At 37.7% G+C, this 4,902-nt stretch overlaps 1 long non-coding RNA gene across 1 annotated transcript; it reads right to left on the bottom strand.

The window, feature by feature from the left end:
- Positions 1–361: 361 nt before the first annotated feature.
- LOC311281444 lies at positions 362–3,052 on the bottom strand. The gene is made up of 3 exons (XR_014625797.1): positions 1,618–3,052; positions 1,225–1,487; positions 362–1,120 (listed from the first exon to the last, which is right to left on the bottom strand). It is a non-coding gene; the product is annotated as an uncharacterized lncRNA (long non-coding RNA).
- Between the last annotated feature and the right edge of the window lie 1,850 nt (positions 3,053–4,902).

Genomic DNA, 4,902 nt, shown 5'->3' with positions numbered 1-4,902 from the left:
TTGATAGAAAATGCAAAATTGTGATCTTTTATCAAAAAAAAAAAAAAAAAATATCGGATTTTTTTATAGATTCATACAGTTTTGTATGACTCTGTATCCCCCTATTTTTATTAATGCAATAAAAAACAAAAAAACAAAAAAAACAAACAAAGTGAGTTTCCTTTCTGTCAACTTAGATTTCACCTCAAAGAAACAGTGCAATATTTCGTTATTATGATGTATTTTAACATTATGGATACCTGACGCTGTGATTTCATTTGTCCCATATAGTGAGGCACCAAAATTAAAATTCTTGGCTGTAACTGAAAAACATACGTCTGGACACCTGTGCTTTATCTGATTTTCTTAATACAGTTTTTTATTATTATTATTTTCTTTGGTACTATTTAGTAAGGTGTACATGTCCTACATGTAATCAAGTGAAGGATCAATAAAGACCTCTACAATCATTTGGGCAAATTTTCAGATAACTGTAACATACTCTATAATTAAATGTACACAGTTAAATAAAACAACTTAACGAAAACATAACATTTAGCATACATTACATTCATTTGGATTAAACCTGTCTTGAGCATTCGGCCATACAGTAGATTCTCGTCCACATCACAATGAATGTCATTGTTCATGCACCTTGGGAAAAACCTTTTGGCATGGCGAATCCATGCTTGGCATTGGTCTACACTACATGTCATCACATGCCTCATCCATGGCCTGAAGAGGGTGGCGCGCTCAAGGGGTTGGCGATCATAGACCTTCCACCCCCATGCTGAAAAACATTCCTCAATGGCGTTGAGGAAAGGCGAGTATGGGAGCAGATAGAGGGTCATGAATCGGGGATGGGCCTGAAACCATGCTTGAACCAACTCTGCATGGTGGAACCTGACATTGCCCCACACAATTACATAGGTGACCTCTTCACCTTGACAGGCCGGCTCAACTTCATTGAGGAACTCAATGAGATGTGGAGCCAAGTAATGGCCTACGTTCTACCACACCATCTTCTGAGACAGCTGTGCACATGGTTATGTTTCCTCCACGTTTTGGCCAGGTTAAAGCCCACTTCATCAACAAAAATGTACTTGTCATGGTTCACATCAGCATCAAGCACCATCACCCTCTGAAAAATATATTTCAGTAAGTATTTTTTCCAGTGTAGTTCCAATATACATGACGTAGGCGATGCATCAATCAGTAACTATAATACAGTATATAGTGCTGTACCTGAACATCTAAGCCCTTTGTTGTTTCACCCTGTCATTGTTTCTCTCAAAAGGCACCAGGTAAATGTGTTTCATTGATACCTGGTGCCACTTCAAAAGGTGTGCAACTGTTGGTAGGCTGATGGATGCCACATTGGCAAAGGTGTCATTGTTCTCCTCAATTGCGGGCTTTATTTCCAACAAGCGTATATCATTCCTACCACTGCCCACTCCTGCTGGTCGGTCAGCACACGGCCACCACCACTATGGGGTTTTCTGTCAATTCTAAGCATAGAACAGAGTATACGGTCAACAGATCAAACTTTAAGAATACTGTAACATGTTTGATGAATTTACAGGTATTACAATTTACTGTAAATGTAATGATAAAGCATAGTATATCCTTCACACTTACTGGTTTTCTGGGGAAAAGTTCAGATGATGGAATTGACAGTGGATCTTTTTAGATTTGGATCAAGTAATCTGGAAGCCTCTGCCCAAGTCCTCAGTTCACTACGTGATTATGGCTGGGACTTCATTGGAGACAACAGTTCTGCTTCCCTCTCTCTGACAACCAACCCTTCGACAGGCCCCATCATCCCATGCCCACCTCTCTGTTGGTGCCCATGCCCACTTCTCTGACAGATCCCTTGTCCACGAGCTTTTCCTATTCCTTGCTGTCAATCCTGCTCCGTGGTTGAAAGAAAAGTATTGAGCATTGCATTGTGAATGACAGTTACTTCATATGAAAGGTATTTCTTTGATGACACACTGATTAGGTGTAGTGAAAAAGTTAATGTGTCATTTTGTATGTTATTCTTAATCAATTGAACATGTGATTTTTTTTATGACTTGCAGTGTTTCTGATACTGCATTAAACTGGTTTAGTACCTACCTTTCAGATCGAAAGCAGTTTGTTGCTATGGGTATGTTACATTTTGGTTGAAGCAGAGGAGGAAGCAGGATCCAAGTGCAGTAGTCTTTTACTAAATGGACTCGGACTCGGACTCGGACTCGGACTCGGACTCGGACTCGGACTCGGACTCGGACTCGGACTCGGACTCGGACTCGGACTCGGACTCGGACTCGGACTCGGACTCGGGAACAGAACAACCACCATTGTGCAACAATAAGAACTGACAAAGACTGAACTAAACACAGGGCTTAAATACACAGACAGACAAGCTAAACAAGATAACAAGGGGGCGTGGCTAATAAGAACCACCTGGGGAGACTAATCAACATAACAGGGATCTGCTAAACATGGGACAAGACAGGGGAAAACAGACATGAATCATGACAGGGTGGTTGCAGGTCTGAGGTTGCTGTGATGCAATCAGGCGTTCCTCAGGGATCAATTTTGGGCCCTTTACTCTTTTGCATACATTTTTTTCCACTTGGTCATCTTTTAAGATCACTTGGTCTTTCATTTTTATGCAGATGACACCCAGATTTACATACATTCAAAACCTGATAATCATGTGGCTGTTGCCTTTCTGTCTCAATATATTTCTGAGATAAAAAAAATGGATGTCTCGAATTTTTCTTTGTCTTAACCGTGACGACACTGAGGTTATGCTCATTGGTTCACCCCACTAGGTAAAACTGGGTCTTTAACTTTAAATGTGGATGGCTCTGTTTTCGAATTTCAAACAAAATATTAATATTTGGGGGTGATATTTTAACATCTGATCCTAATTTAACATTTGACCCTCATGTCCAGAATACTGTCAACACATGTGTTTTTTTTTCCATCTTAGAATCATTGCCAGACTACATCCTATGTTGTCATTTCCAGTGGCTGAAAAGTGAATTAACATTTTTGTATTTTCTCGCATGGATTATTGCAATGCTCTACTGGCGGGGGTTTCAATAGCTACTCTAAACAAATTACAGTTTGTTAAAAATTCTGCCGCCAGAATCCTGACTAGGACAACGGATCATATCACTCCTATTTTCAGAGTCCTTACGCTGGCTCCCTGTCAGGTTTCGTGTTGAATTTAAAATTCTCATGCTTACCTATAAGGCTTTGCATGGTTTTTGGCTCCTCAATATTTGTCAGAACTCTTCAGAATCAGAATCTCGTCAGAATCCCCTACATACCAACGTGTGATCTCCGCTCCTCTGAAGCTGGTCTTTTAGCTGTCCCGCCAACTCGTTTAAGATTTATGGGTGATAAGACTTTCTCTTCATTTGCTCCGAAACTATGGAACTTTCTGCCCTCTGAGATTAGGAAAGTGAAATCTCTCCCTCAAAACGTATTTAGGGTAGCTACTATTTGATTTATTTGACTACTTCTCACTGTTGTATTCTATACAATTTACTTATTCAATTCTTTTGATAACATGTTTTTTTTTTTTGTATTGTATATCTGAATATAATTCACTTTTATGAATGCATTTCTTTTAAATTACTGTATTAATCTTTTATTTTTCAAATTTTTGTGAAGCACTTTCAGTTGTAACTTTTAAAGGCGGTATAGAAAATAGTTTTTTATTAATATTAATTATTATTATAGCGATCAACGAAAACTGCATATTTGTGTTTGTTTGGATTTCTATGAGTCTGTCCATAGGCCTATTTACATTGTCCCCATAATTTTGGATTTACAAGGATTTATGCGTGCACACACGTTTACTTAGCTATCAAAATTGGGACATTCAATAGACTTAATGGTTTTTATACTGTACAAACTGTATTTTCTCTCCCCTTACACTAACCCTACCCCTAAACCTACCCATCACAGAAAACTTTCAACATTTTTACATAAAATTATTATTTTTTTTTTATTATTACTTTATAATTAAACCAGATTTACAAATGAGGATGTCCCTAAAGGGAGGTTTTTGGAGATTTTGTCAGGTTTTGGTCACTTCTGGGAACAAAATTGTCCCCAAAATATAATTAATTAGGTACACACACACACACACACACACACACACACACACACACACACACACACACACACACACACACACACACACACACACACACACAGGTGCGCGTCTCTCTCAACTGTAAACAAGCGTGACCTTGTTGCTGTCAACATATCAACTATCATCAGTTGTCGTTTATATCAAATTTACATTAAACCTGGATAATTGCATGTCAACATTTTAGATCCGGCTTATACATAATTTGTATAAATTTCACTTAAAGTTCACTTATATAGTCCTGTAATGTGACAAAATAATTTTTAAAAGTACAAATGTTCCATGTAGTCTCTAAAATGAATATGATTTCATTAAATGTATAAGAATTTGAACTATTGTTAATCTAGTTGATCATTTTGATAGTCACATTATAGAACATCCATGACATTTCCTTACATACACAATACTAGCAATACATATATCAGAGTCTGGCATGTTTTATGCACCAGTTCTTTGATCACTGATCAGAAACAGTATTAAAAAAATGCTATCTGCCTTGTATGCTTTCTGCCTTATCTGTCTTACTGTGAAAGAAGCAGTTGTTGTATTTCTCATCATCTCAGTTAATAATTATTAACAGAACATTAAATAAGACTGTGTGTACGTAAAAGTAACTTTTTGCTTCTCAATCTGGAATCTTGAACCTGATATTTATGCCCAGAATAGTCACAAATGGAGATCTAGAGATCTGTTGGAGTACAAATTCATTAGGCTAGTGAGTGAGTCAGAGCATTGGTGCAAAATGCTTGTCAGAGTGCTTTGTTATT

The sequence above is a fragment of the Rutilus rutilus genome (genome assembly GCF_951802725.1).
Source record: "Rutilus rutilus genome assembly, chromosome: 22".
In the NCBI taxonomy this organism is placed as follows: domain Eukaryota; kingdom Metazoa; phylum Chordata; class Actinopteri; order Cypriniformes; family Leuciscidae; genus Rutilus; species Rutilus rutilus.
Note: the sequence above shows the minus strand (reverse complement) of the source record. Positions and strands in the feature narration are given on the sequence as shown.